Source organism: Cavia porcellus, unplaced genomic scaffold, assembly GCF_034190915.1.
Source record: "Cavia porcellus strain 051 isolate PalLab524CR breed Dunkin Hartley unplaced genomic scaffold, mCavPor4.1 scaffold_6, whole genome shotgun sequence".
Taxonomy (NCBI): domain Eukaryota; kingdom Metazoa; phylum Chordata; class Mammalia; order Rodentia; family Caviidae; genus Cavia; species Cavia porcellus.
In genome coordinates this window covers 41,238,634-41,259,940 of record NW_026947489.1, presented here as the reverse complement: position 1 = coordinate 41,259,940, position 21,307 = coordinate 41,238,634, and the positions used below count along the sequence as shown (strand labels likewise).

The 21,307-nt window shown below is 37.5% G+C and overlaps 1 protein-coding gene across 2 annotated transcripts in view; it reads right to left on the bottom strand.

Annotated features, from left to right (window-relative positions):
- Positions 1-21,307, bottom strand: part of Gatad2b (GATA zinc finger domain containing 2B) — an 84,028-nt gene that overhangs the window by 22,190 nt on the left and 40,531 nt on the right. The gene's annotated exons all lie outside the window — the stretch shown is intronic.

Sequence of the window (21,307 nt, the reverse complement as noted above, 5' to 3'; positions counted from 1 at the left end):
ACAGCCTGGGCTACAAAGAGGACTCAAGCCCAGCCTGAACTGCAAAATGAGAGCCTGTCTCAAAAAGTTAAAAAAAAAAAAACAAAAAAACCTTATTGTTCTAGAACATTTGTATTAAAGGAGATTTATTCTGTCAACCTCAGCAATAAAAGTGAATTCCGAATACATTCTAGTCATCAACGTTACTATAAAAGAGTAAACCCTACTCTAACCAGTATGGTCGATTAGATACTATGTCCCTCAAAAAAACCAAACATTTAAAGTGACTGTACATGCATCCTCAAAGTTAAATGCTTTTGTTTTAGCTCTTATACCAAATCCTTCTCCTGGGAAAGAGTCTTCTGTGACTGGGAAGTTTCTTAGGTCATTCAAGCATATCAATATTTGGCTTATGAGTGGAGAAATACAAGACAAAATCAGAAAAAGAGCAATTATTATGAAGCCTCAGTTGTAAGATATTACTGAAAAGCCTGTTGTCTGTTCTCAATTTTATAGACATAGATTCAAAATCTCCTATGGAGTTATTCTTTTTTTTTTTTTTTAATTGAAACAGGGTCTCACTATGCAGTTCAGGCTGGCCTGGAGCTCACTTTGTAGCCCAGGCTGGTCTTGAACTCACAATGATCCTCCTGCCTCAACCTCCCAAGTGCTGGGATTACAGGTGTGCCCCACCACACCCGGCTATGTATTATTCTTAGTGAAGAACTGCTGTGGTTTATTCTGACAAAAATATTTTCTCTACTCATAGAGCAAAATTGTTAAAGGTGCTGGGATATAGTTCAACAGCACAAGTGCTTGCCTGGCCAAGTGCAAGGTCCTAAATTCAATTTCAGGTACAGAAAAAGACAAGCTAATCATTATTTTTTTTTTTTACACTAGTAGAATCTAGTAGATCTGAATTTTCTCCATCACCTTCAAATCTAAGGCTTTGTCCTGACAGAAAACAGTAGTGATTAACTGGAAGGAAATTTTTCTGAGTAATGATAACACAGATCACTTTACTGTCTAAAGCGTTACTTTTACCAGGTCATTGGGGGGGGGGGCGCAGAGAAAAGCCAGAACCCTAAACACTGAATTCGTCAATAATGTGTATTGTATTGCATTTACTTTGGTGCTGGGAAATGAAAGCAAAACCTCGTATTTACAAGGTAGGTGCTGTGCCACTGAGCTATATCCCCAGCCTTTATTTCTTTTTTTAAGAATAACTTTAGTAAGAAGCTTTATGAAGATGTTGTCCACTTACACAATTTACCTATTTAGAGAATACAATTTGGGGGCCACAGATATAGTTCAGTGGATAAGAGTGCTTATATAGCTTACATGAGGTCTTGGGGCTTGAGCGCTAGTGAGCATATATGTGCATGCACCCACACACTAAAGATTTAAAGTATATGATTCAGGGAATCAGGGGAAAGGGAAAAGACAAAAGAAAGGAGTAATGGCTTATGTGCATGTATCAATTTCCCAAAACAAACATCAATATTGTTTTACAAGTATGTGCTAATAAAAAATTCACTTTGCGCATTAGTTTTGACAATACCTATGTAAGTATATAATTTGAAGTTTTTAGCACAAATTTAATTTAGTATAGTTTACATTTATCATCACAGTTTTTAAAACTCTTTATCACAACCTGCCCTTTCCATCTCTATACATCAGTCTCTGGTTCCCACCTTTAGCTCTAAGAAACCACAAGTTTACTTTCTATGTCTACATTCAACTACCCTGGAATCTACAGAAATGGAATCCTATAAGTGGTCCTTCCTGGGTGGCTTCCTTCACTCAGCATTAAGTTTTTAAGGTTTATTCATGTTGTTAGCACATACACACAGTCCTATCCCCAACTCTGGAGCACTACCTCCATAGTAACAATGTCTTAGTAATTCAATCAACACTACACACTGAAGGTATAACTAAAAATAGCATAGAGAATTACAAGGGATGAGAAAAGTCTGCCATTATCTGATTTAGAAAGGCACTGTCTTACTTTTTTCATTGATGACATAAAGTACCGACACTGCAAGTTAAAGGAGGAAAGGTTTATTGTAAGTTGTGGTTTGTAGAGATTTCAGTTCATAGTCAGGCGGCTCCAAGACAGTGAATAGAAAGGAGCATCACAGAGGAAGAATAGTTTGTGACAGAAAAGCAGCAGCAGCAAGCGATGCCAACAGCTCTCTTTCTGTCTCTTGTGTTCCATCCAGGCTACCTGCCCCTTTGGTGGTACCACCCCACCCAGGGTGGGCCTTCCCACTTTGCACACCCAGAACTAAACAGAAACTAATCAATGGACTAACTTAGTAATCACACACCCTTTATTCTAGCATTGCACAGCCTAGATCCAGCAACCTCTGGAAAGCCCCACCCATAACCAGATGAGAGTTTGGGGGGCATCTAACCACAAGCCATAATAGGCACACAGTAAGATTTATTAGTGTAAATTAATATACTAGTGTTCTAAATTTTGCCATGAATTACGTTCATAAGCATAGGAACTATATGATAAAACAATAAAACAAATAGCAAGGCTGGACTGGAGTTTGGGATGCTATCATTATACTGACTTCATGAAAGGAGTTAAATGAGCTGAAAACAGCTCACAAAAACAGCTGAAAGCAGTTCAAGTCATTTGCTTTTACTACACTCAAATGACACAAGAAAGGGCTAGGCACAGTGGTGCACACCTATAATCCCAGCATTCAAGGGGCTGAGGCAGGAGGATCATTGTGAGTTCAAGACCAGCCTGGGCTACATAAATGAATTCAAGGTCAGCTTGCACTACACGGCAAGACCATGTCTCGAAAAAAGTAAATAAAAATAAAAACTATACAAAGAGGAAGCTGACACTGCAAAGTTGAGAAAAACTTGCACTAGATACTTGATTGTCTGAGGAAAACTTTTCCAACAGACAGTTTAAAAGCACTGACCAATCTGTCCATGACTACTCTAGTCTTTCTGATTTTAAAGCTTAATGTTATGCACTTAGCTAAGTCTGGCTCAAAATCCAATGTAACATGGACGAACTTTGAAATCATTATAACAAGAAAGTGTATCAGACACAGAAGGACATTAAATATTGTATGAATTTACTTGTATGAGGTACCTAGAAACAAAGAAGTAGGATAAAAGTTATAAGCTGCTGGGGGTAGTGAACAGAGAATAAGGAGTCACTGTTTCATGGAAAAAGAATCTCAGAGCAAAACCCTTCCTGGAAATGGACAGTGGTGATAGTTGCTCCACACAGTGAAGGTTTTTTAAAACACTGAACTGTACCCATACAGAGTTTAAATAGTAAGTAATTTTTTGCTACATACATTTACCACAATAAAGTCTTTTTAAAAATCTAAGCCAAACCAGAGTGGCACACATCTATAATCCCAGCACTTAGAAGACTGCGGCAGAAGGATCACCACAAGTTCAAGGCTAGCCTGAGCTGCAAAGTGAGTTCAAGACCAGCCTGAACCATAGTGAAACCCTGCCTCAAAAAACACTAAAATAAATACATAAATAAATAAAAAATCCAAGTCAAACATGGTGTCTCACACCTAGAACCCCAGCACTCAGAGGCAGCTGAGGCAAGAGTAGTGCCAGAGTCTGAAGCCAATCACCTCTGCAAACCTGTTTATACACCTCACCTACCAAACATAACTTAGCACCACCGTACACTGTAGCATACTGAACGTTCGCCTTGTGATGATGTAATTGGTTGGGAGCCATGGTTTGCTGCTCAGTGCAACAGCATGACTATCACCAGATTGCACATCATTAGCCTGAGAAAAGATGAAATTATTAGTAGTATTGTTGTTTGGAGACTAGTTCAGGCTGGCCTCAAACTTGTGATTTTCCTGCCTGTCTCTGAGTGCTAACACAGTGTGTGCCACCATGCCCAGCTCCAAAGATCAAACCTGTCAAGCTGTATCACCAGTCCATTTTAATTTGTTTGAGACAAGGCCCCATCAAGTTTCCCAACCTGGCTTTGAATTTGTACTCTTTCTGACTCAGCAACCCAAAACAGCGGAGATTATAGGTATGTGTCACTGTATTTGGCTAAAATTTAAAGCTGGAAGTGTGGTTTTTATTAAATGTGTATTTTTTTCATATCACCACATAAGGTTAAAACATCCTGAGCTGAACTATTGTAAGTTACAACCATCTGTATTCTTTTTTTCATTATTTCAGGAAAGAGGACTCAGTGTACTGCAAGGCAAAGCAGAAGCCTGGGATTCATCCTTGACTTTCTGTGACTCAAAATTCTAGGTCACTAAGCCCTATCAATTGTATTTTCTTCCTGTGAAAGTAAAGACAAAATATTAGCACTAGTGTGCTGACGTCAGTAGCATCTTGTGACCATTAGGAAAGACAGCTCGCTAACAGTAAAGATACTGTGGGCTACAGCAGAGTCCACATGGAGTTGACTGTACACAGGTGTGCCACCACATCAAAGTAGTCTAAAGCTAGTTTCTACACCCTTGTTATGGAAGCCAATAAACTCTCTGAATGTTTGACCTAGTATGAATTTGATTTTCTGTACACAAAACGAAAACACCTTAATGGAGAAAACTGTCAAAAATCGCAACATGAAATCAAGGTGAAGATATTTAATAAACAATTTAACACTTGGATGTAAGCCACACTTCCGACCAATCCTAATATGCACTTGAGCAAGAAAAGGAGTAACTGAAGTAATGTGTAGGAATGGGTAAAAAACTACATAGAAAACATGATAGTCAAGTTAGAATGAAAAATAGGACCAAGGATAGAACCTAAGTTTAAGATTAAACTGGCCAGATGAAACTAATCTAAAGAGGTAGGGTAAAAGTAAACAGCAAGATATTTCAACAAATTAAAGTTTTAAGAAGACACTAATTAACAGTGCCAGGCAAATGCAGAGGAAAAAAGGCCAGCTTTAAATTTGCTGTTGACTTGGCCAAATAAAAAACTGTGGATCCATGTGTGTTACCTCATTTCTGTTCATTCTGTTTGCTTGCTCTTTTTAAAAAATTTTATACTTTCTGTTGGTCAAATTATAAAGTTTTTCTTTTACTTCAGCCCTATCTTGTTTTTAACTCCTTTCAAATCGGTCATCAATAGTGTATTATATATAGTCGAAAGTAATTTAACCACAATTTTCAAATTTCACTCATCTTTCTTATGCTTTTTAATTTTTTTTTTTTTTTCTTTTTTGAGACAAGGTCTTGTTCAGGCTGCCCTTCCAACTTGTGGTAATCCTTCTGCCTCAGCCTCCTGAGTGCTGGGATTATAAACATGTGCCATCAAGTCCATTTACAGAGTATGTAAATGGTAAACATATAGAGAAGTCTAAACATACTTTATTTCTTTTTTTTTTTTTTTTCTTTTTCCTTTTCTACTCCAACGTGAGCTGAGTTCTTTTTGTTTGAGAAAGGGTCTCATTGTGCAGTTCAGGCTGGCCTTGTGCTCACTTTTTGTAGCCCAGGCGAGTCTTGAACTTTAACAATCTTCCTGCCTCAGCCTCCCAAGTGCTGGGAATACAGGACTGCACCATCATGCCTGGCAGAGCACAGAATTCTAACTGCCCTGTTTTCTGTTTTTTGAAATTATTATTTCCCTGGCTTCTTGTTACTGTTGGGAAGTTTAAGTCTAATTTCTCATCTCTCTGATTGTTTTAACGAGCTCTTTAGTGTGCTATAGTACTACAGAATCATTAATACAGTTAATTTAACCATTCAGAAGTCATATTTTTACCAAAGTTGGTACTTCATAGGCTTAGAAATTTTCATCTCTTACCTCTTTGAATGCTACTACTATTTTCTTGCTTCTATCTGAACAGTTACAAGATGTATCTTGTACCATTTTCATTCTAATTTCTATCTTAACTTTTATTTTCTTCATATTTTCCGTTTCTTCTGTACTTCTAGCCTGTACTTCTAGTTTTTCTCTTTCAGTTCTACTAACTATAAGAGGATCAAAACAGATGTTTAAGCATTTTAAAATTACAATGAAAAATATATTGCTATTAATTCTCCTGAAAATATTTCCCCTCACTTAAGACATACTTGTCTCATTATTCTATTTTTTTTTTTTGTACCAGAAATTAAAATGAGGCTCTTGCACTTGAGGTAGGCAGGTGGCTGCACCCCTAAGCTATATCCCCAGTCCTATTTTTGCTATTTTCTGAAGCAGTTCTGAAAGGCATCTTTCTTTTACAAGTTATGATAAAAACACATTGAATGCTCCTGCTGAATATCACCCAATAGCTTGTAAAACCACAGCAATATGTCTTCATTCATCTTATTCACTGGATCTGGCACTGAACAACTTCTGGTTCTTCCCTCAAAATCAAAATGACTATGAAAGGTAAATGTTCTCAATCTATTCAGGGTATTGATGCAACCACATCACAACTAAAGACAGAAAAGAGGACTTCCAGAACACTGCTTCAGAATGTAGCAAGGTTAACCGTGTTTAAAGTGACGGGCTATATTTTGAGGAGGATTAATAGAAATGTCTCTTACTCTAATAAATTTTTAAATAAATTTTTAAAATATAAACATTCACTGTACTTCTTGGCCACATCTTGTGTGCTATTTAACACATATTCTGAGTTTTATATTCTCTGATCTATGCCAAAGCACATCAACTCTGGATGCAATGTAGAATCACTTAAGGAACTAAAGTCCTTCCGATACTGAGTCCTACCTATGAAGCTTTTGATTTAACTCCTATTTAACTCTTCTATGAGATTCACGAATCCATTTTCTAATAACTCCCCCGATGGTTTCATTACTCATCCAGTGCTATGAAACACCTCAATACCATACTAACTCAGTATAATTATTTCTCATTTCAAAAATTCGTTCATGATCTGTAATAATCCTATGCCAGTTACTGCTCCTCCATTTCCCTGAACCTTTATACAGCAAAATCCCTGAAAAAGTTTTCTATACTCAGTCTTCACTTTCCTGTAACAAACCCCCACAACATACACACACATATACACACACACAGTTTTTTTCAGTCAGGGTCTCACTGGCCTTGAATTTGTGGTGGTTCTCCTACCTCAGCTTCTTAAAGTGCTGGGATTATCTCCTGAAACCATTTCAGTTCAGACTGTGTTCCTATTTATCAATCTTCATCCTACCTGAACTTTCACCAGCATTTAACCAAATTAATATTCCTACCTTTTCTTCATTTGTTCAGTGCCTTGCAAATGCTAGGTAACTCTACCACTGAGCTACATGCCTGCCCAATTCCTTTCTTCCTTGACTGACTTTCTTCAGCTGGCTTTTAGTCTTCCTCACTAGTTCCTACTTTTTTCTTTACTAGTTTCTATCTTTTAACTGTAGAAGTACAGTGCTTCCATGACTTATATATTGTCTATACGTTAATTTCCTGCATTTATATTCCACTCTCATCTTAAACTATCCATTAAATTACCTGACATCTCCATATGGATGCTGTCCTTGTTTTGTACTGCTGCAACAGAACATCACAGTGGGTAAATATTAGGTATTTTACAAATCTATGTCCAAAATGAAATTCCTGAAATCTCCAGATAAAAATCTTTTCTTTGTCTTGTTTATCATCCCAATAAGCACCATCACTATTCAACCAGTTTTTCAAACCAAACACTGTGGAATTATTCTTGGTTCCTTTTTCTCATACCTTATATCATTGTATCTGTAAACTCTATCAGCACCATTTTCACACATATTTTAATCTTGAGTCCCTAACAATACTTTAATGTTACTACCTTGGTTTAATCTACTATCTCCTAGTAGTACTAATGAAATACTTTTCTTTCTTTTTCTTTTTTCTTCAAATGGTGGTTTTCTATGCTCCAGAAGATGGTCTCCAACTCCTAGGTTCAATGTACCACTCTGCTTGACTTGTAAGTTTTAACTCTGTTTCTACTTCTGCCTTCCTTTGGTCTATGTTCCACAGAGAAATAAAGTGATCTTTTAAAAATACTTCTATGCTCAAAATGTTTTAATGATATATATGGCAGTTTAAAATCATTGTCTCTTCAAATATTTTGAAACTCCTCATATCAAAACATGGGGATGCCAGATATGATAATACACATCTGTAATTTCCAGCTTCCTGGAGGTTGAGGGAAGAGGACAGCATGAGCTCTGTGTCCTCTTCCTTGTAAATGAAATCAGTTTGCGACTTTTTCAACTGGTAGAGTAAAGAAGAAATGATGCTGTGATTTCTCCCATAGATAGACTCATAAAAAGCAATGTAGCATCTATCTGCTTTCTGGAACATACAAGTATAGGTTAAGTGCAACTATCCTGAGACTGCCATACTACGAAGGAAGCAAAACCAAAGGGAGAGGTCACAAGCAGACACTACAGCTGGCAGTCCTGTCCTTCTCACTCATCTCAGCCCAGGTACCAAACATGTTACACTTTTTCACGGTAATTACCACCACCTGGCATATTGTGTTTTTACTTGTTGGTCTATTTCCCATCCACTAAAATTAAAGCCTCAGTTAGCATGGAGACACAGCCTGTAATTCCAACTGAGGCCGAAGGATCAAAAGTTCAAGCCCACCCTGAACAATTTAGCAACTCAGCAATACAGCTGAGGATGTAGCTTAGTGCAAAGACTCCCTCACCCCACCTCAATAAAATGAAAGCCTCTTGGGACAGGGTTTTGTCTTCATTCATTCAGTGCCTGTGTATAATACACACTAGAAAAGTATCTGCAAATGAAAGGCCATATTGGCATTTCTACAAGACCTATTTGGTTCTTTTTTCCATCTGCCTCCCTTCAACTTTTTGCTTCTCATTTTACTTTCACTTTTTTTTAAAAAAAACCAGATCTCATTATCTTGTCTCAAACTCAAGAACTTTCTAACCTAACCTCCCAAGTAGTAATTTTTCCCCCAAAACAGCATTAAAAACACTGTTATGTGTGGTTTGGGATTGAACAGAGGGCCTCACACATGTTAGGCAAGCAAGCCAGTGCTGAGCTAGCCCTTTGTATTTTGAGAGTTCATCTAAGTTGTCTAGGCTGACTTCAAATGTTTGATCCTTCTGCTTAGTAGCTGAGATTAGAAGTATGACTACTATGCCTGATTTTAACGCTTTTAAATATATTTATTCTATGGTCTATAGCTAATGAATACATTATCTGAGGTTTCTGGAGATTTAGTACTGTTGCTTAGTGTAACTGTATTCTAGTTTATGGTAAATAAACTTTCTTCTCATGTTTTTTGTCATTTTTGGTTGTAAATTTTGTCTTTAGGAGAATTTTATCTGTAGGAATTCTATGTGGCTTAAAGTGTGGCCTTATTCTTACAAAGGAGTTTTTAGATTTTTTCCATTACTAATGATTGAGTTCAATCCTTTGCAATGAACCTTTTTATTTATTTGTTTAATTTTGAAATAGGTTATTAAATTGCTAGGCATGCTGGGTGTGGTGGTATGCACCTATAATCCCAACACTCAAGAGGCTGAGGCAGAAAGATCTCTGCAAATTGGAAGCCAGCTTGCGCTACATAATGAGATTTTTGTCTCAAAAAAAAAAAAAAAAATGCAAGCCTGAGCTGATCTCAAACTTGCAATTTTTCTGCCCCAGTCTCCTAAAGTGCTAGGATTATAGGTGTGTACCACCTTGCCAACTTCTAGAGTACTGCTATTTTTCATTTGCTTCTAGCCAGTTAACATGTTACGAATGGTAACCCCTCCCCCATACCCCATGATGCCAAAGATCACATTCAGCAACTCTCAAACTCTACCACTGACTGTCATCTCCAACTCAAAAAAACTTTGCTTTGTATTTAATTTCTCAGCACACTGATGCATAGGTTCCAATTTCTCCACATCCTTCTTGCCAACACTTTTTTTGGTAATAGCTCTCCTGACAGGAATGCAATGATTTTTCACAACAGGTTTTTGCTTTTGCAGTACTGAAGATTGAAAGGAGAGGTGTTATCACTGGGCTACATCCTAATGCCATTTTAGATAGGTTCTGACTAAACTGCTTAAACTTGCTAGTCCTTGCCTCCGTCCTCCTCATTTCTGGGATTATAGGCATGCACCACCACACCCAGTTTTTCCTAGTGGATCTGACCATGCCAAGCACTCTTTCAAGTATGTGCTATCCGCCCGCCCCCCCCCCCCCCGCTTTTTGGTACCAGGAATTGAACTCAGGACCTTGTGCTTGCCAGGCAGATGCTTATGCTGCTGAGCTATATCCCCAGCCCCTGTTGTCCATTTAACAGTCTTCTCCACAGAAATCTCTATTTAGGCCCTTTGCCTTTGAAAAAACAAAATGAAACCAAAAAATAAAACAAAAAACTACACACCAGGGTCTTACTCTAGCCCAGCCAGCTTCACACTAACAATCCTCCTGTCTCAGCTTCCCAAGTGCTGAGATTATAGCCTGCTGTCTATCTATTGAAAACTCAGGTTGTTTGCTTGCCATTCAGTAGTATGATTTCCTTATACTATATATTGAGCTTTAAACCCTGAGTGTATGTATGTATATATATATATATATAGATATAGATAGATAGATAGATAGATATATACATACACATATATATATGACTCACAAATATTTTCTTCCATTTCTCAGGGTACTCTGATATTCTACTCATTGTTTCTTTTGTTGTACAGAAGACTGTTAGGTCTCCATTTATTTACTTTTGTTGTTTGTGCTTTTGGGGTATACTCAAGAAATCACAGCCAGTATCAATGCTAGGAAGCTTTCTCCTTATGTTTTTTATGTTCAGGTGTTTTCCTGTTTAAGTGTTTTTAATCCATTTTAAATTGAGTGTTGTGTATGGAGTAAAGTAAGGGTCCAAATTAACTCTTTTGTCTGTGAATATTTAGTTCTTCCAACATCATCTGCTAAGAAGAATGGATCACACTGTCACCACTGTGTATTCTTAAACTCATACTTAAAGTTCAGAGGATATTCTCATCCACAGATAGCCAGAACCCAGACTAAGCAGCAAAGTTTTCTTGTTTTACTATTAAGATGAAATTTTCTTGTGGTTTCATCTTTTTCTTATGAACCTTTAAGACTTAACTGCCTTCTAGAAGAATTCTTCTAACTGCTTCATACAGTCCTAAAACTGTCCCTGAAACTCCTTGTGAGCATTAAAACTAAGTCATTAGGCTACTGGGACTCACCAAGCACTCACAATTCCCATAGTGTTAAACCACAGGCATACTGATAATTTATGGTTCCTTTTTTACTTGTCATCCAAGAATTTTCATCTTTCAGACTCAGGTAGTTAGATTTAAAGGGGAGTTTGTTGATGGGGCTGGTGATACACACCTGTAACAACAACTAGGAAGCTGAAGCATGAGGATCCTAATTTCAGGGCTAGCCTGGGGTAATTTAGCCATACGGGGTTGGTTTTTTTGTTTTTTGGTTTCTGGTTTCTGATTTTGGGTATTGGGAATTGGGGATCAAACTCATGACCTTGCACTTGCCAGGCAGGTGCTTATGCTGCTGAGCCAAATCCCCAGTCTTTTCTTTACTTTTTGAGACAGGGTCTCACTGTGTGGTCCAGGCTGACCTCAAACTTGTGGCAATCTTCCTGCCGCAGCCTCCCAAGTGCTGGGATTAGAGGCATACACCATGATGCCCAGATAGCCATACTTTTGTCTTAATTTTTTTTATTTCAAAATGAATAAAACAACAGTAAAATGAAACAAAACAAAACAAAACAGTAAGAGGACAGTAGGAAATCCACAATTTTTATTATATTACATATTGTTATCCTCTAAATAATTGCCCAGACCAGTGGCCCCAGGCCTGAAAAAAATCAAGCAAATGACATAAATGTCAGGTTACTTTCCTACTTCAGTTATCATCTTAGCCTGTGTCATGTCTGGGTTGCTTGGGGAAGGTGGGGAGCAGAGGTGGCTTCCTTGCTGTTTCTCCCCAAGGGACAATTCCTCCTCCAGCACACAGAGGGCTGCATGGCTTCCTTGCTGCTTCTCCCTGGCCAGTAGGGCCTCTGCCGGCATACAGACAGACCAAGAGGTTTCCTTGCTGCTTCTCCCCAGCTAGTGTGGCCTCCTTTGGCAAACAATGGGGACCACAATGCTTCCTTGTCACTTCTCTCCTGTGGCAGGCAGGACCTTGGCCAGCGCTCAGGGATGGGGGCCGCATTCCTTCTTTACTGCTTTTCCCCAACAGCCAGCAGGACTTTCATCATGCATGGGGGATGGGGCTGCATTGCTTCCTTAATGTTATTGCTCCATCTGGCAGGTCTGATGCCCTTGTTTTTAAAATTTTTGTTTAATTCCTTAATTATCTTTCTCTATGGGCTTCAAGTCTCAGTTCAGATCCTTCCTGTGTGCTTGGGACCCTCTTCTCTCCTCCTTCTCTTCCTTATGCTGCTTTTTTTTTTTTTTGAGACAGGGTCTCACTACGCAGTTCAGGCTCACCTTGGGCTCACTTTGTAGCCCAGGCTGGTCTCGAACTTGTAACGATCCACCTGCCTCAGGCCTCCTGAGTGCTGGGATTACAGGAGTGCGCCACCACACCCAGCTATGCTGCTTTATTCTAAGGGCTGGACACCAAAACTTGGCAAGATTCTCTGCTGCTCACTCCACCATTTTCCTGGAGGTCTGTCTTAAATTTTTGTTTGTTATTTTGAAGTAGGATTTTGCTATGTTCAGGCATGCCTTTGAACTGACTGTGTAGCTCAGTCTGGCCTCAGACTTCTGAGAGTCCTTCTGTCTCAGCAGCCTAAGCACTACGACTACAGTGTGTCATCACCACAACTGGCCTGTCTTATAAAAATAAAAAAGTCAGAATATAGCTCAGTACTCCCTGGGTTCAATCCCTTGTGCTGCCATAAGTATGAAATAAGTAAATATTTTATAGAGCTGATATGCACCAATAAAAAATGAAGTTGTTGTTTTGTTTTGTTACTGGGAATCCAGCTCAAGGTCTTGTGCTTGCCAGACAGGCAATGAGCTGCTACACTCTTATCCCAAAGTTTGTTTTTACAGTTGTAATTAAATAGCATCAGTACATTTTTGTCGATTTAGAGACAGAGTTCAGGCTACTCTTGCACTCATCGTGTAGCCCAAGTTGGCCCTTAACTCCCAGCAATCTTGATGCTTCAGCTTTCAGAATTATAGGCATGTACCACTGTGCATGGCTTCTAGTAGGTGTTTTAAAGTAGAGCAGCAGAAGGGCTTAATTAAGGCTATCTGGTTTGTTATATTGCCAGTGTAGAAAATGCTGGTCTGGTAGTTTAAATTTATTCCCATTAACAATAAGTTCAGCATTTTTCAGAAAAAACAGGACATACGATTTCAAGTTTCTCCATAAGATAATTGCAAAGACTTAACAACAGAAAGATCTTGCTCTTACCTTACACTAGGGATTAAATTTGGCTTTGCAAACAAGATATCAAACAGTGTGTGACTCTTGATGTTATGCATATGAAGCATATAGTATCTAGTAGAAAGTACTGTTGCCCAAAACAACCTGTATATAGAAATCTAGTTTACTGGAAATATAATCAGAGAAAAAGTTAAATGACATAACACAAAAACAATCTGACAGTGGTAGGACGTGCTGTAATCCCAGCATTCAGGAGGCTGAATTCAAGAGAGCTGCTGTGAGTTTGAGGCTAGGCTAGCCTTAACTACATAGCAAGATCCTATCAAAAAAAAAAAAAAAAACAATCTAACAAGTCTATAATCACAGACTACTGTATATTTTAAATCAATGAGCCTGGTCTCTTCAAAAAGCTGATATGAAGAGGGGAGTACACAGACTACTCTAGTTTAAGAGGGACTTACATCTAACCCAATACCAAGTATGATCTCTTAAATCTGGGTTTAACAAGAACTAAAGGACTGGTCTAGCAACAAGAACAAATCAGAGCATAAATTAGTGCAATTGAGACTAAAAAACAATACAAAAATAAATAAAGAGTTGGTTCTCTGAAAGGTTCAATAAAATTGATAAACCCTTAGACAACCTTATCAAAGACTCTAATCTATCCAATTAAGAATGAAAAGGGTAAAATCATAATAGATCCTGCAGAAATCTAGAAGATATCTACCTTGAGAATATTTTAGTAATATGAAAAATACAGAAGACATAGATTCCTAGATACATGAATTACAAAAGCTGAATCAAGAAGATATGAAAATTCTAAACTTACTATCAGTCACTGAAAATGAAACTGTAACTAAAAATTCACCCACAAACAAAAGCTCAGGTCATGATGGATTCACTGCTGAATTCTACAAGAAATTTATTTCTTTTTCTGTCTTTTTTTTTTTTTTTTTTGGAAACAGTGTCTAAGTACTTCAGGTTGGCCTTCAACTCATTATGTAGTACAGGCTGACCTTGAACTCCAGGCAATCGTCCTGCCTCAGCCTTCGGCAGGCATGCAGCACCATTCCTGGCCTCTACAAGAAATTTGAAGCTAATATCACTACTCCTCAAACTCTACTGAAATTGAAAAGGAAGCAATACTCCCAAACTCATTCCTGGAACAAGTATTACCCTAATACCAACCAGAGAAGGATCCAACCAAAAGAGAACTAAGACCAATCTGACTAACACAGATGCAAAATTTATCAATTAAGATACTGGCAAACAATGCACCAAATCATCAAAATTATACATCACAGCCAAGTAGAGTTCATCCCAGGAATGCAAGGGCAGTTCAACATACAGAAATCAATAAATATAATACAGGCTGGGGATTTAGCTCAGTGGCATAAGCGCCTGCCTTGCAAGCAGCAGTCGTGAGTTCGATTCCTGGTACTAATAAAAAACAAAAAAGACAAAAAAAATTAAAAAAATAAATAAATATAATACACCATTATCAATAGAGCCAAGGATAAAAAAAATCATATATCAACAATCGCTGAAGAAGCATTTGCAAAGTCCAACACCCATTCATGATAAAAAAATTACAGCAAATTTGAATGGAAGGACTTTACCACAATATGATAAAAGCTATGTATGACAAACCAATAGTCAGTATTGTACTAAATGGTCAAAATCTGAAAGTTTTCTCTCTAAAATCAGAGACAAGACAAGGATGTCCACTACCACCACTCCAATTCAATATAGTTCCAGAAACAGCCACAGAAATAGGACAAAGGAAATAAATGGAATAAAGATGTTGAAATCAAGAAGTTAAATTATCATTATTTGCAGATGACATGATACTCTACATAGAAGATCCCTTAAAAGCTCCACCAAAAGACTTCCAGGTCTAATAACCAAATGTGAGTCACGTAGCTGGATACAAAGTCAACACTCAAATATCAGCACCATCTGTATGATAAAGGTGTCAAACACATTAACTGGAAGAAAGAAAGTCTCTTTAATAAATGGTGCTGGCAAAACTGGCTCTGCACATGCCCAAGAGTGAAGCTGGACCTCTAATTTTCAACATGTACTAAACTAAATCTGAAACAGATCAAAGATCTTAATATTAAAACAGAAACATTAAATCTGCTGGAAGAGTAGATAAAACTCTTGAAGACATTGGTGTAGACAAAGACTTTATGAACAAAACCCAGATTTGTCCAGAACTGTCACAAAGAATCAAAAACTGGGATCTCACTCTACTGAAAAGCTTTTGCACAGCAAGAGAAACCACCAACAGAGAGTGAAGAGACAACCTGCAATGAGGGAGAAAATGTTTCTCAGTTGTTCCTCAGATAAAGGGTTACTACTGAGAACATATAAAGAACTCAAAAAACTCAGTCCTCCCAAATATAAAGACCCAATCCAAAAATGGGTGTCTGAGATGAATATACACTTCTCACATGAAGAAATACAAACAGAAAATAAATATGTGAAAGAATGTTCAACATCACAGGTCATTTCATTTGAGAAATATAAATTAAAACAGCAGTAAGACTTCATCTCAACTGGGAAAGAAGAGCCATTATCAACTTATCAACCAACAGCAAATGCTAGGGGGCTGTGGAGAAAAAGGCACCCTTCTTCACTGTTGATGGGATTGCAGGCTAGTGCAACCACTCTGGAAATCAGGGTGAAGATTCCTCAAAAACTAGGATTGGCAGTCCCACTGGACCTGGCTAGTCCCCCTTTTTGTTTTCCTCCTAAAAAATTAAAAGCACCACATCATAGCAACATATGCAGCACACCCACGTTTACAGCAGCACAGTTTGTAACAGCTAAATATTGGAAACAACCCAAATGTCCATCAGTCAACAAATGGAGAAAGATCTGAGTGTGTGTTTCAACACAGTGGAATACTACCCAGTCATGAAGATAAACTTTAGACATTTCTAGGTAAATGGACCTTGGGACCAAACTCTTCAGTGAAATAAACTGGACACACGTGAGTAAATATCACACTATCTTTTTGATGTGAGAAACCAAAAGTGTAATTCAGAACAAAAATGTGTAATAAATATTATGAAGTAGGAAAATGTTCAAATGGGAAAGGAAACTGGAGTGGGGAGGAAGACAGAAGGGGAAAAAATGAGAAAAGAAAAACAAGGAAACAACACTTTTGTAAATAAAATGGGGAAAGGGGGAGGGGCAAGGATCGGAAATAAGAGCTGGGGATATAGCTAAGTGGTGCAGCCCATCTGACAAGCTTGAGGTTGAGTTTGATCCCCAGTAACAAATATATAAATAAAGGAATAGGAAAAAAAGAACCAAGTTATATCATATAAAGGTACAATTCCCTATGATATATGTGATTACTATGTATATCATGTATATCAAGTTTATCTAAATAAACTTATTTAAATTTAAAAAAGAGAGGGTTTGACACGTTGCATAGACTGGCCCCTGTATCCTGTCCTCTTGCCTCAGGCATCCAAGAAGCTGATTATAGGTAAGGGTGATCTCATCTCACTTGCCACAGCAATCTCAAGTATTCAGAAGTGAAGTCTAAAACTTACTATGAAGTAGCTTAGAAAAAAAAAATTACATGCTGTATCAGTATAACAAGACAAAGTTTTATTGACTATAGTCCAGGCAAGGTGGCACAAACTCTTATCTTCCAAAAGGGGGTTGGAGGGTAGGAAAATGCTATTTACACAGCTGTTGATTATACATAACACTTAAGGGCTTTCAAATTAAACTTTTATGTTAATTTGACAAAGTAATTTATGCCTCTTGACTCAACAATAAAGAAATAAGTTTGAAAGAGAATTTAGTGGGCCTGAGGATTTAGCTCAGCGGCATAAGCACCTGCCTTGCAAGCAGGCAGTCGCGAGTTCGATCCCCGGTACCGATTAAAAAAAAAAAAAAAAGAAAGAGAATTTAGTAATACAGGCCTGTAATCTCTGCTTCTAGAGAGACTGCAGCAGGAAAATTTCATGAGCCCCCAGAACCTTCGAGACCAAGCCTGGGCAACACAGTGAGATCACATCACAAAAAAAAAATAATATAAACAAAAACTCAGCTTGGCTTTTATGTACCTCTTTTTGCTCTCACAGTAGTTCATTCTTCTGTATTAATCACTGTATTTCTAATCCTTTACCTGAGTAAGTTTGGAAAATTACTATCCTGTGGGCAATGTAGACAGACATGTAACCCATGTGTGGTACCCAGTAAATTTAGCGCTGTCAATTTTCTTTTACTTTAAAACAGTGTTTCTTTAAATGTCACTTTAGGCCATCTACATCAGAAATACTTCAGCTATGTTTTTTAAATGCACCTTTTGGGGTTCACTTAACAGTAATAATTATTCAGGGTAGGGCCAAGGAACCTACATTTTACCACACTCTGAAGGTAGCTGTTGACCGTATAGTTAAGAATTATTGCTTTATCAAAGGTAGAGGGCTGGGGATTCAGCTCAGTGGTGTGAGTGCCTGCCTGGCATGCATGAGGTAGTGAGTTCGATCCCTAGTACAAATAATTTTTAATAAGGTATAAAAGGATTATAATTGATATAATTAGAACTGAACTGAACCATAACAACTATTAAGTTCAGTTACCACAACTGGCAATTATGGGTCAGGTAATTACAGCCTGCAGAAAAAGTTACTTAAAATTTTTAAAAATAGATTATGAAGTTTTGTTCAATTGCATCAATTTATTCATTTATATGAATTTTTAAAATAAGTTTTCAAGACAGACACTATGGTAACTACTATTCTTTAAAAAAATTATTTAGCTATTTCTTATGTTTATTTTAATTAAGGGAAAAATTAAATACATTAGGATATATAATAGTAACTCTTTTCGATCTCCTATTAACTTGTTTTGAAGTCCTGTAATACTCCCACGATCTTGTTTTGACTGATTAGACTCTGTTCCATTCTGTGCAATAGTAGCAAGTCTGAGGGTATAGGCAACTAATTTGAAGGCAATAAGATTCACAAAGATGCCCATTCTGGTTTGACTATTGTCTCCTTTGGAAGTCCTGTAATATTCACAAAGCCTAAGTTTTATTGGTCTTGTTCTCCACTGTTTTGTCCAACTTTATAATATCTAATGAGATAGACAATTCCTTTTAAGGAAACAAGAGACAACGTTGATAACCATTGTTAATAACCTTGTACTCTGTTCTACATCATGTGCTATGTCTATCCTTGGTTTTGACTTACAGCTTTGTTTTGCCATATTTGACTTTATTCTCTCCCCCCCCAAAAAAGTAATAAGAACTAAGGAGTAATAAAATCCAAAATGTGTAAATTTTGTTGTAAAAAAAGAGAGGGAGGAAAAAAAAAAAAAAGAGCTCTAACGGATATAACAGCAAGTGTGTTTAGGGGTGTTAAATAGCTGACTATATTAATGTTTTTGGATCATTGAACACAGCTGTTTGCAGTCTCTCTGTTTGAATGTCTACTTTTATTCTTTGATACTGTGATTTGAGCAACTATTTCCAAGATGATAATATGTAATCTATTAACAGGTGATTTCTTACTGTTATTTTTTTTGTAGTTCTGTATTATGTTTAACCTTACACTGCTTTGTTTTGTTTTGTTTTGTGTTTTTCTCTTTTTCCTCTTAAATAAAAAAAAATAAGTTTTCAAAATGAATTGTCTTGTCTAATATAAGTAAATGAGTTTGTAGACTATACTCTCCCCAAACCACAAAGTGCAGTACAGTAATGAGTATGATTATTTTTACGGCTGTGCTTGTAACACACTAATATGTAGAAAATAAGTGCAAAAAAATAACTTTTAAACTTTCACAAAAGAAACAGGTAAACAGTGCATAATTAAAGAAATAGAAATTAGCTATATTTTTTCAATCAACCATCTGTAGTATTTATAAAAATCATGTTTTTGGTTTTTTTTTTTTTTTTTTTGGCAGGTGTGGTGGTACATGCCTACAGTTCTAGCACTCAAGAGACTGAGGCAGGAGGATCATTACAAGTTCAAGACCAGCCGGGCATGGTGGCTCATGCCAGTAATCCCAGCACTCGGGAGACTGAGGCAGGGGGATCCTTTCGAGTTCGAGACCAGCCTGGGCTACAAAGTGAGCTCAAGGCCAGCCTGAACTGCACAGCGGGACCCTGCCTCAAAAAGATAAAAAAAAAAAAAAAAAAAAAAAAAACGAAAAGTTCAAGGCCAACCTGGACTACTAGTAAGTTTGAGGTTAGCCTGGACTGTATAGTAAGAACCTGCTTTAAAAAAAAAAAAAATCCCTCCAAACAAAATATACTTTATCATTGAACAGATATAGGCTTTCCTTATAGAGATTTTTAAATAACATTTTTTAAATTTCAAAATTCTTTTTCAGACTGGGGATATAGCTCAGTGGCGTTAAGCGTCTGCTTGGCAAGCACAAGATCCTAAAGCTTGATTCTTGATACCAAAAAAAAAAAAAAAAACCATTCTTTTTCATGCTTTATCCCACAACAATACTAACAACAGGTGTTAGGAGAAGATTTTAGAACACTTGTGATCTTTTGTAATGCTGGGGATCAAATCCAAGACCTCACACATGTGAGGTAAGTGTTTTACCGAGTCACACACCCAACACTTGTGATCTTTCACTTCTTTTGAGACAAGGTCTCACTATATATATAGGGCAGGGTGGACTTAAACTCACTATGTGGTCCAGGTTGGCCTCAAATATGCATTGATCCTCCTGCTTTGGTCGTCCAAGTACTGGGATTAGAGACGTGTGCCATTACACCAACTGACATTGTTTTTTGTTTGCATTTTTTGTTTTTTGTTTTTTTGGTCTTTTTTGAGTCAGGGTTTCACTGTATGGTTCAGGCGAGCCTCAAATTAATGGCAATCCTCCTGCCTCAGCTTCTCTAGAGCTGGGATTACAAGCATGCACCACCACACCTGGTCATACAGTGTTCTCTGTGTATGTGTACGTGCCTGGAATCAAATGCAAGACTTGCACTCCCCAGGCAGGCGCTTATGCTGCTGAGCTATATTCCCAGCCCAGTTTGTTTGCTTTTGAGACACAGACACTCTACTCCATTTGAGGTGATCTTTCTGCTTCAGCCTCCTGAGTCTTGGGATTACAGACATGCCCCATCACATTTGTCTTCTCATATTGCTTTTGAAAACCCTGTTTACCCAGGTACATTTTGAATACACATATTCAGACCACTTTCTCTTATCAGAAAAACCATTTTCCAAGGAACATATTTATCCTACGGGCCTGAGAACAATTGGGGCAAGTGCACTCCACCGGAAGAAAACCAACAGGAATGTACCAAGAGAATGTGGGATGAGGACAAAGCGTCAAGAAAATGGGAGAAAAGAAATAAACATTTTAGTGAATACAAAATACCAAACTGGGCTAAAAACCATAGAAAAATTACTTCACTTAACTCTCAGACCATTCCTAATGAATTTCATATTGTCCCTATCCTATGAAAAGAGAAAAATGAAACTCAGAAATACTAAACAAGCCTGCCCTAGATCACACAACAAAGCTGCGGTTAAAGCTATGTCTTCCAGAGACCTGAACACAAACACATCCTTTCTATCACATGAAGGATGACTGATTGGTCATGGTGTTGATGGTGGTCACCTATAACATGTTTCACCAACAAAACTTTCATTAGTTACTGTCTGCCAAAGAAACAACATATGAAAACAGCAATATATACCGTGTAATTATTATATAACTCATATTCAGACAAATGTAGCAGCCTATGAGGTTAATGACATCATGAATGTTAGAAAAATAAGTGCAGGAAGGTGGTCATGACAGTAAAAAGTTGTCATTTAAGCCTTAGAAAGCTCTTACAAAAATTTCCCCAGATTGTTGGGCATGGTGGCACATGCCTGTAATCCCAGCACTCAGGAGACCCAATCAGGAGGATCATAGCAAGTTCAAGATGAGCATGGACTACATATTTCCAAAACAAAATTTTTCTCCAGAATATGTGTCAGAAATATTAACACAGAGA